The sequence below is a fragment of the Cavia porcellus genome, unplaced genomic scaffold, assembly GCF_034190915.1.
Source record: "Cavia porcellus strain 051 isolate PalLab524CR breed Dunkin Hartley unplaced genomic scaffold, mCavPor4.1 scaffold_16, whole genome shotgun sequence".
Lineage (NCBI taxonomy): Eukaryota > Metazoa > Chordata > Mammalia > Rodentia > Caviidae > Cavia > Cavia porcellus.
Genome location: NW_026947499.1, coordinates 61,954,206 through 61,966,237, shown reverse-complemented (window position 1 = coordinate 61,966,237; position 12,032 = coordinate 61,954,206).

Genomic DNA, 12,032 nt, shown 5'->3' with positions numbered 1-12,032 from the left:
TCTAAGTGGAAGTTCTCTTTATGTCTGTGATGTATTCAGACATCTCTCAGAAGGTGTATTTTAAGCTTATTCCTATGGCTACGTTTTTGGCCCAAATTTTGACAGGAATTACAGCCATCTGGAATAGCTCATTAGGCATCTTTTCTATTTTTTGGGTCAAGGTGAAATTCATGGTTTAATTCTTTTTAATTTTACAATATGGTCAAGCCAATACACAAGGATATTTGTCCAGTTTTACTGATTTTCCTATGGAAGGCCTTAGTTTGTTGTTCAAATGTTAAATTTATTTACAAGTATTGAATTAAAGTCTTTTAATAAAATCCAAACACAATCATATTAAAAATGTTTCTTTGGGTGATTATTCATTATATTTATGATTAAAGATTATTCTTGAATATTATTTGTCAAAACAGGTAGAAGAGATTTTGACCAACAGTTAACAGAAAACATAGGAATCAGAGCAATTGATTTAAATTCAACATGTTCTCAATTTTGTGCCAGCTTAAAGTACATCTGTGAAAGTGAAAATTTTCTTTCCAAATAAAACTGATTTCAGATGGGAGAATTATTTCATTTTACTCAGCTCCAATAGTAAACCATCTGTCCAATGACCTTGACTTTCTGTAAGAGCAGACAGAGTTCTATGTGGTAGGAGGAAAGAGAGAGACAGTTACTTTCTCCCTTTTCTCAGAAGAGACATACTTCCTCCTACAAGTTTCTTTTCACTAAATCAAAGAATCTTGAACTGCGTTATGTATTTACTCAGTAATCTTCCTTCCTTCCTTTTGTGCCTCCTTCCTTTCTTCTTGCCTTCTTTTCTTCAATGTGTGTTTATTGAGTAAGCATTTATCTATAGTGCCAGGAATTTGCTAGTGAATGCTAGTAAGAGATAAATAAATAAAGGTCTATACAGCACATTCACAGACATTGCACATATCTCTTCTGATGGCTTGTAAATTTTAGAGGATTCCCCCCTTCCCGTTTTCTTTACTTTTGTATTCCCAGTATCTAATACTAGCTATATGGCTTTCCAAAGTATAACGTATAGGCAAGTTGAATGATTAGCAAACAGGGAAATTAAGGAAATAATTCAATGAGGTAACAAGAGTAGGATGTTAAAATAATAAATGTGAATTTGATTGATAGGGAAGGATAGAAATGAAAGTTCATAAAAGATATACATGTAATAGACAGATACCTAGTATACTGCTTGGGGAAATTAAGCAGTTCTGTATGCCCAAAAAGTAATCATTTCTAGATTGTCCCAAGAATACTTCCTGGTGATGCTTGAAGTTGCAGAATGTACCCAGAGAAAGCTTTCAGATGACTTTCCTAACCTTATCCCAAAGCCAGATTCTGTAGTAGACTTATGGCACTGATAGGATGTGTGGGCAAAAGGTGGTGACAGTATTGTCAACATTCCACAATGATACTGTGATTGAAGTAGAGGTCAAAAAATGGAAAACAAAACAAAACCTAAACAACCATGTGTCATTGTAGATTATCATGGAAGCAATGGTCTGCATTGATTAAATGCTCACTTCTTTTCCAACTAAGTGCCAAGGACACAAAGATTGGGATAAGGGATTTTCCCCCTACCTTCTAAAGATGAGATACTGACCTCCTACATCCTGTTAAAGAAAGGGGCTCCTGAGCACACAATCAGCATATAAACTTCAGACTGACACTGAGGAATGCTAGAGAAACATCCCCAGCAGAGTGCTACCATCTCTTGGTCATAAGATTCACTCTTGTCTAAAAGGGAAATGGGCAACACAGAGAAGTCAATTGGGCAAAGGAGTTCTTCCAGAATGAGCAAAAGGAAAACTGTCACGCTGGGAGTCAGAGTTTTGACATGTGAATTTGGGGATTGCATACACTCAGAACATGGCCGTGCAGAGGCAGGACACAGCATATGAAGTTCTCTGCCAGTGGGCTACTATTCATCACCAGAAATTAAGGAGAATGGTAATACTAGGAAAATAAATAGTAGATGCAGAAGACAAAAATGTACTGTGATGAGAAATAAAGAAATAGAATGCTAGCTGGAAGAGGATGTAGGACATAGGAAGACTTTTTATTTGCTTGTTGTGTGGAAAGTGAGGATAGTTTAAAATAGCAGTTAAGGGGACTGGGGATTTAGCTGAGCGGCATAAGTGCTTGCCTTGCAAGCAGGCAGTCATGAGTTTGATCCCTGATACCGATAAAAAGGAAAAAGACAAAAAAAAAAAAAATAGCAGTTAAGTCACCTTTCTTTTGAATATAGAGGAATTATGATCCAAAACATAGCTATCTTCATTATTCTTGATAGACAGACAAATTTTTCTTATTGTAAAGCATATTTAATAGTAGGAAGCTAAGAAAATTCCTGTTCATTCAAACTTTCATAATCAAATTTGAACTATTTTTTTCACATCAATTTTCAAATTAGGCCTATTGAGCTTTGTACAAATTAAGCAGCACAATGTAAAATTGGCAAAAGTTACAGAATTCAGTTCATTGTTTTTTTAACAAAAATATAAAAGTATTTGTGATGACACACACGTGTAATCTCAGCAGGAGGATTGCTATACTTTGAAGCCAGCCTAGATTACAAAGTGAGTTCAAGGCCAGGCTGAATTGCACAGTTAACTTTGTCTTGAAAAGACAATCAACAAATAAGTATTTTTCCACATTGTTTCTGTTGCTTTTGTTTGTTTTTCATCTGTATATTTACACACTAGATTAATCAGACCCATGGGTAATAATTCACTCTTGTTAGTGCATTTGTAGTTTTCTTCCTATCTCTCCCTCCTTCTTGCCTTATTTCTATTTATCTCATTATGTCTTTTACATCAAATAACTATTCATGAACTCCAACCAAATTTGTTTGGTTTGTTGTAGACATAACTTGCATCTGAGTATATGGTTTAGCTTGGGTCATTCATTCCCCTGTTTTCTGCTAACTCAGACTTGCCATCATCCCAAAAGGAGAGAGGAAGTAAAGGGAGATTGGATTATAGACCTCCAAAATTTAACCATTGAATAGTATTCCAGCTGGTGGAGATCACAGTTTGTTCAGCACCAATTTATGAATATTTGGAATTTTGCTATTACAAACAATGATTGAACTTTTTTAAGTTAATAAATATTTGCTCTTGCACAGATATAGGGATTTTCTCTGTATATATACTTATTTGCTGTAAATATTTGCTCTAAATATTTGTCAGCATTCATTATCAAAAGTAAACTAAAATAAGGAACAATAGGCAGAAGCTTCTTTGATGGCATTTTTAAAGTAACAAAACCTAATATGGAGTTGAAAGAGTCCAAAAGTAGATGACAAATGTGGAAACATTACTTATAAATGGCTGATTATACTTTAAGAAGTTCATTTTTAATTTTTAAATTTTATTTTAAAGAGAGAAAAAGAAAAATCAAGAAGCAATCAAATATAACAACAAAAGCAAAATGACTACAATAACAAAACAACAGAAATATAGGATTTCAAAACAAGATGATAGGAATTTAATAATGGTTATTATATTGCACATTGTTATCTTAAAGACAGTTGCTCAGGGTATCAGATACAGTCATGCAAGACTGATCAAACAATATAATTTCCCTTTGAGCAGTTTCTTTACCTTTTGCCATATCCATTGTAACTTTTGGATCTTATTTACTCTTTCAGTTTCTTACACCAGTGAGACAATATGGTATTTACACATGCAAGTCTGATTTATTTCACTTTTGTGTCTGGTTTCTAATTGCATCCATTCATCTATAAAAAGCCTTGAGTTTAGCCTTCTTTAGGGCTGAGTAGCATTCCGTTGTATAAAAATACCATATCATTTTTACCCGTTCCTCTGTTGACGGGCATTTAGGTTGTTTCCAAGATCTGGCTATTACAAATTATGCAGCTATAAACATGGGTGCACACAGATCACTGATGATGTTTTTTATTCTTCTGGGAAAATACCCAGAAGGGAACAGCTAGGTTGAATCAAACCTATAATCCTAGTTTTTTGAGGAGTATCCACACTGATTTCCACAGTGGTTGCACTCCCACCAACAATGGAGGAGAGTCCTTTTTCTGCAGTCTTGACAGCATTGGTTATTGGTTAATTTCTTGATATTAGTCATTCTTTCTAGAGTGAGAAAATTAATTTGTAGAGGAATTATAATTCCTCTATAATTCTCAGTGTTGCTTTAATTTGCATTTCTCAAGTAACCAAAGACGTTGAACTTTCCATACATTTACTTGCCTTTTGTTTTTCTTCGTTTGAGAATTGTGTGTGCATCTGATATGCCCATTTTTGGATTAGATCTTTAAATTTGAAAGCCTAGGGGCCTGGGGATTTAGCTCAGCGGCACAAGCACCTGCCTTGCATGCAGGCAGTCGTGAGTTCAATCCCTGGTACCGATAAAAATGAAAAAGACAAAAAAAAAAAATAATAATAAATTTGAAAGCCTAATTTTTTCAATTTTTTATGCATTCTAGATAAAAAGTCCTTTGTCTGAGGGACACCTGGTAAAAATATATTCTGAATCTGTGGGTTTTCTTTTAATTCTATTGGTGATTTCTTTTGATGTGAAAAAAAAAAACTTTTAACAAAATGAGATTCCAGTTGTTGATCCTTTGAAGTATTTTCAATAAAATTTGGTTTTTGCTAATGAATTTTTTGCATACCTCTATGTCTTAACTTGTTTTTCCAGTATAGTGTTTCCATTTTAATATTTAGAACCTTGATCGATTTTGAATTTGTTTCAGTGCAAGGTATTAAGAATGGGTCTATTTTACGTCTGTGGCATGTAGAAAGTCAATTTTTCTAACATTAATTATTAAAGAGGCTATCTTTCTTTCAGTGAGTATGTTTGGCCTCTTTGTCAAAGAAGAGGTGGCTGAGTGTTTGTAGTTGTGTCTGTACCTTTCATTGATACTCAGGTCTTTTTTTTTTTTTTTTTTTTTTTTTTTTTTGCCAGTGCCGTGCTGATTTTATTATGGCAATTTTGTAGTATAATTTTAGGTCTGGGACTGTAATGCCTCCTGCCTTGCCTTTGTTTCCCAAGATTAGTTTTACTACTCTAAGTCTCTTATGGTTCCATATGAATTTTAGAAATGTTTTCTCTAGATCTGTGAGGTATGCTCATGGTATTTTGATAGGGATTGCATTAAATCTGTATAACAGTTTCGGGAATATGGCTATTTTCACTATTTTGGTTCTTCCTTTCCATGAGCAAAGGATATCTTTTCATTTTTTGAATGCCTCAACTTCTTTTTTCATAGTACTATAATTTTCAATATATAAATCTTTTACTTCCTTAATTAGATTAGTTACTAAGTATTTCATTTCTTTTGATTTTATTGTGAATGGTATAGCTTTCCTAATTTCTCTCTCAGTCAATTTGTTTTTTGTGTATGGAATGCTATTGACTTTTGAGTTTTGACATTGTACCCTGTTATTGGTTAATTTCTTCTGAAATTTCTTATTAATTCTAAAAGTCTGTTGATGGAGTTTTTGGGGTCTTCTATGCAGAACATCATGTCACCTGCAAATAATGAAAATTTAACTTCCTTTTCTGTCTTTATTCCTTTTATTTCTCTCCCTTGTCTAATAGCTCTGGCTAATATTTGCAGAACTATATTAAATAGGTGTGGTGATAGTGTCTGTGAGCCTCAGATGCCCTCAGTGCCAACTAGTGAGCTCAAAACAATTGCAACAAATAGAAATCACTCACTGCATGGGACGATGCCTAGAGAACATTGAGAAATAGACTACAAAAATGGGGAAGCCTAGACTGCAAGAAATAAGTACTTATTAGCAATGACAGATATTTTTCACTAGATGGGTTAAAGCTTGCCTATTAAGTCTGAGTCAGCCCTGATAACAGTTTCCCCCATTTGGCCTCCCTTTATCCATAGGTTCTGACAATGCCCCGGCTTTTATAGCCCACATAACTCAAAAACTAACCTAAGCTTTGCAGATCAAATGGAAACTCCATTGTGCTTACCGACCTCAAAGTTCAGGACAAGTAGAAAGGATAAATCAGACTTTAAAGACAGTAATAACTAAGATGGCCTTAGAAACTGGCAAAGAGTGGGTGAGTCTCCTTCCTTTTTGCTCTTTTGCATGCATGATGTACCCCCTATGTTGCAGGTATTTCCCCTTTTGAGGCTTCTTACGGGAGACCTCTTCCTCTTATCCCTAAGATTTCTGAGAAAAAATTAGCTGATTTAGCTAATCAAGATCTTATTAAGTCTCCACCCCCAGACTTTTCAGCCAGTTCTGACTTCCATCCACCAGTTATTTGGATAACAATATCCTCCACCTGCTGCCCACTGTGAGGCCAAACGTCCTGCTGCAGACCTGGACACCAGTTCTTATCAAACGGCGTCACCGTGAATCTCTTGAGCCACTATGATAGCCAAAAAGCCTGCCTGGATTCATCTATCCCACTTCAAGCAGGTACTGGCTTCCAAAGGCGATCAACCTATGGATAAGTGGACTGTCATTCCTTCCAAGGACTCTTTAAAGCTTAAGATTGCCAAATCTAACTGATAATCTTGTGTTCTCCCTTACAAAGACCCTAAGGAGGCCTCTGTCTGGCTTAAAAAAAAATTGTTACTTGTATGACAGAACAGAGTTAATTTAAATGTTAGTTTTCTTTCTCCTTTTGGTTATTAGCTTTAATAATGGCAGCTGCTAGACTTTTGTTAATCCTCCTATTGTGCCTTGTATTATGCACAAATTGGTAAACTATGTCAAAGATCGGGTTCAAACTATAAAGCTTATGATTTTAAAGACAAGGTTATAAACAAATACCTACATCTAAAAACGTCATGAGCCAATGATTTGGGGCACTGACTAAAATCAGTGGGGAATGCTGTACCCTAGCAAAAAGAGCTTTGTTTATGTTTGTATTATGCCAGAGTACCTGTAATGCTGCATACTGTTCTGTAAGTCTTTTGCCCCCTGCTGGGTGACCTAATTGATATGTTAATCAATGCTCCCCTCTGTAAAGAATTGTGAATCCCTGGGAACCTTACCTAATTGATATGTTAACCATTGTTGCCCTCTACAAATAACAGATGTGGTGCTAAAATAAAATGACAAATAATTGTTAATTACTGCTAGACTATTCTATCTTCTTCTAAGGAAAACAAAGGTTTTCCTAATTTCCTTAGCAGATTTCCTGATCCATACCCATAACCCCTTACTTTGTAAACTGTGATATGTGCATAAAGGCTGCAAGTACGGAGGAGCAACACACAGCTTTTGCAATCTCTAACTGCACTGTGTCGCTGGGCCCAGGATAAAATACATCAGCACTGCCTTTTTAAAAATGCTTTTGCCTCCTTTTTAAACTCAAGTTTGGGGGCTCATTTGTGTATTATCAGAGGGTTTTTACCTTTTTTTCTGAGAAATAGCTGACAATTTAAAATAACTAGAAAGCTTGGGTTTTATACTTCTTAGACCTTCAAGAATACACATTTTAAAATGTCTTCTGTTCCAATCTCTTGTTGGCAGGCCACTTGTGGTCTTGGGTAGGAGCTGCAAGTGTCCTAGTGGGACCTGGTTGTTCCCCTGGCTGTCTATCTTTTGACCTTCTAAAAGTAACAATACAATACTCGTCTCCAAAGGCAATAGCAGCTTGTAATGCTGCCTCTCACTAGAAGTCAATGTTTAAGAGTAACATTATATCTTTCCAATCTAGTTCATATACCTCAGTAAATCCTCTAATGACATCAATGTACTTACCAGGATCATCTGAAAATTTTCCTGGTTCTAGCTTAATCTGCTTTCAGTCACTGAGAGAAAGAGACTCATGAATGGGAGTGGTCTCATAAGGATTAAAATTATACTTGGAGCATTGATAAGAATTACCTTTTAATGCAAAGAGAATTTTAACATACTACAGTTCTAAACATTTTTCCTCTTTCTTACAATATGATTATAGTTGAAAAAGAACATCATAATTAATACTTCACTCTGTATTCCACCTTGGCTCTGGGGGGATAGGTAGGCCATGCACTCCTGCAGAGAAATACCAATTGTCTCTTTTCAACATGGAAGGGTCAAACATCTTCTAGTGTTTAAGAATGCATTCCAAAGGAGTAAGGGGCTTTGGCATTGTGTTGCCTATGTTTGCAATATAGAAGTGAGGCATAAGTATGAAACATTTTTGTATCTGAGAATTGAGCTCAGGATCTTTTACTGAGCTATAAATGATATTGAGCTGTCTAATTGTGCAAACAAAGGAGATAAACAAGGCATCCCTTTTTATTTATATTTGCTAAATAGTCCCTAGGTGTCCCTGGGTTGACACTTTCCAGAGCAGGTAGATGTCTGGAGAGAACAAAAGATAGATTTCACCTATCTTCTCAGCTACCTCATAAACTCTATTTCCATAAGGGATGTTTAAAGAAGGAAGTATTACTTTGTAATAAACTACTTTGCTTATTGGAAGAGAGCGTACATTAAAAGGTGAGTTGGAAGTAGGATTTTTTTTTTCCTCTAGAGATAGGAAGAAAAATTGACTGGAGGAGCCCCATGCACTGGGCAAAGGAGTCTCTAGGCATTTGTCTCCCACTTAATTACCTAGGTAACTTTTCCTAGTAACAGGATAAGGCTATACTTCATTTAAATTTCTGTCTTTGATGCTCATAGGTTAAATTTGTAAGTCACCTAGCAATCACATTTTATCAGATGGTAAAACACAGAAAAGGAAAAGGCTATTTACTCTTAATTATCATATGAAAGGCACAAATGTAAATCTTTTCCTACTACACAGCAGATAGTGTGAACAATTGTTGTACGCTACCTCCATCTGATCTCTGAAGGTGGAGGGAAGGTGATTGAAGTTATTTGAAACTCCTCTAGGAGTTTAGAAATATAGGCGATAGAAATTGGAAATTTTCAGTGGTCATGAGCAAGTGTTCACCGAGGAACTTTTTTTTTTCTTTGTCTTTTTCCTTTTTCTTTTTTATCAGTACCGGGGATCGAACTCACGACTGCCTGCTTGCAAGGCAGGTGCTTATGCCGCTGAGCTAAATCTCCAGCCCCACTGAGGAACTTTTGAGTGTCCTCCAGAGTTGCCTTCTCTCTTCAGGAATCCTCACTTCTCAATTTCTATTGGCTCAGATAACCAGAGGTCAGTCTCCAGAAATGAATCCAGCTGTCTGACGGTCAATATTCCACTGAATCCATTGGCCATTGGCTTCAATAGGAATTCACCAAACAGATGCTGGGGACCCTGTCCTCTGCTTTTGAGGATGGCAGTTTCTATAAGAGCAATTAATTAGCTGACAGAGGAACCACTGTTTGTCAAAATTCTATGAGATAGTTAAAAGCCTGAGCAAGATCACTACCTACTGCTCTATGAATTTACAATAAAGGTTTTAAAGTCTACAACTGGAGAGATTGGAGATCCCCCTTATTCTAAATGTGTTTAGGTCACATGTGTGCTGCTTCTGAGGATAGCTTCTTTCATTGTCATATGAAAGCTGATTCTCCCCACTGTGTCTCAGGTTCAATCTCCAAAGGAGATTTGCCCAGAACACTGAGCTGGGACATGACTCTTATGTGTGTTCTGAACAGGTACAATTTCTATCAATGTTTCATCTGACCCAGAGATGAGGGGGTGTCCTTTATCTAATATGACATCCCTATCTTTGGCATTAGCAAACACTCATTTTCTTTGGGCTTAACTAAGAAGGAAGATGTTGGAATAGTCTATTTTTTCCTAATCTCACATGCCTCTATAAGGAAAGTGCAAAGTGGGAAATGAGTAGAGGTGAAGTCAAAGTTAAGAAACTGAAGCAGAAAAGGCTTGATATTTCCTCTAGAGTATAGAGGAGGATCAGAGCCAATCTGTCTCAGTGAAACCTGTCTTCTAACACTTAAGGCTGGCCACCAGCCTAGTGCTGCTTAGATGGTGGAAGGAGTTCTAGATTTTTGTAGGCATGTGTATTTTTTTTAAGTCTGAGCTAGATTTTCATTTAAGAGAACCATTTTATAGAAGTTTACATTAAAGCTTGTCCTAGTGCTATTATCTACATTAGAAGTTTACATTAAAGCTTTTTCCTAGTGCTATTATCTAAACAGAATCAAGCAAGGAGTACCAGTAACTTTAGCAACCAATTTAAATTTAACTTGTATAAGAACAAAATAATATACCATTAAAGAAATATCATTATAAATTTCACATTTTAATTTAGATTTACATTATTTTAATAAAACTATATAAGACAAAGCAATTAAAAACAATGGGCAAATAGCAAGCAATTATTACTAATAGTTATAAACAACTGGCAAAGACAAAGTAAAATTTGAAGCATAAAGGTTTGTTACCTAAATGAGTCTCAGTCCAGAGTCTTTGCAAAAGCAAACTCTCACCTCCATCCAGTGATCTCGCTGGAGGCTCCAAATGATATAGGGAAATGAAATGCCCAATCTACTATGTCTGTGAGTTTGTGTTCTAGAAAACTGAAGAATGAATTTTAGGAACAACGGAGGTGAAGAGTAGAATATATTTTTTGAGAGAATTAAATCTTCCATCTGAAGAGAGACAAAAGGGGTCTCAAGCAGGTTGCCAAGGACTCTTTCTTTTCCAGGGACTTTTATAGAGTAAAACTATGGGTTCAAGGTAGGGGAAGACTGGGAGCTCACAAGGCAGATGGGCATAATAAGGTGGGACAAAACTATAGCTGGTCAGTAAGATCAATAGTTCAGGTAAAGTTGATTACATTAGGGATAAATGGGAAGCAAATCATGTAGAAAGCTGGCATTCTTAGGGAGATGTGACTCTTTCCTAGTGAGTTGGGAACTACTTAGGGTATCAATCCTCAGGATATTGGTGCATTTGTATGGTCCTTTGTCTTAAGGCCTGGCCCACAGCAGGAGGCATCAGCTTCCCTGGCAGTTCTGGCTCCATTGAGGACCTCACCCTATCTCACTGCCTATAATATTTTTAACTAGCTCAGTTGCCTGCAACAATACTGGCCTCCAGGAATGAGTCAGGAAGAATCATTTCCCTATCAATATCATTAAGGAGTTTGAGGCATACTGGTGCTAAATCTTTTCCAAATTTCTTGTAGAATTCAGCTCTGAATACATCAGGACCTAAGCTTTTCTTTGTTGCTAAGTTTATATTTATACTTTCAATTTCATTAACTGATATTGGTTATTCAAGATTTTTATATTTTCTTGATTCAGTTTTGCTAATCTGTATGTTTCTGTCCATTTCTTCTGCTTTCAATGTGTTAATGATCTTCTAAATTTTCACAAGATATGTAGTGATTTCACCTTTTTCATTTCTCATTGCATGAATTTGAATGTTTTCTTTTGTCTTGTTGATAAAGTTGGCTAGGGGCTTAGAAATACCATGTATTTATTCTTTCAAAGAAACAACTCATCAATTCACTAATTCAGTGTATTTTTTTAGTCTCAATTGCATTAATTTTAGCTTTGATCTTTATACTTTCCTCCCTTCTTTGGGCTTTGGGTTTTACTTGCTTTTCCTTTTCTAGAAGATATAGGTATAGCATTAGGTTGTTCATTTATGCTCTTTCTGTTTTCCTGGTATGAGAGTTACTGCTATAAATTTCCCTCTTAGAACTGTTTTCATTGCATTCCAAAGGTTTCTGCAAGTTGTACTAGCATTTTCACTTAACTGTAGATTGTTTAATTTTTTCTTTAATTTTATCTGTGACCCATTGGTTGTTCAGGAGTGTGTCATTTAATTTCCACGTGTTTATGGAGTTTTGCAGTTTCTACTGTCATCATTTTCTAACTTTATTGCACTAAGGTTAGATAGTATTCATGGGATAATTTCAATCTCTTTGTATTTACTTAACAATACTTTATGGGCTTGTATATGCTCTCTGATAGGATTATTTCCAAAAGATGTGAAGTATAAAAAAAAGAGGCCTTTATTCTGAGAACACGGGGAAAGATAACTGACACCCCCTGACCACTGGAGTCCAGCTTTCTCTCTGACAGACACGTGGTGTGGGGGGTATCTATAGCCTAAGCTTAGGGTAGTGCCCTAGG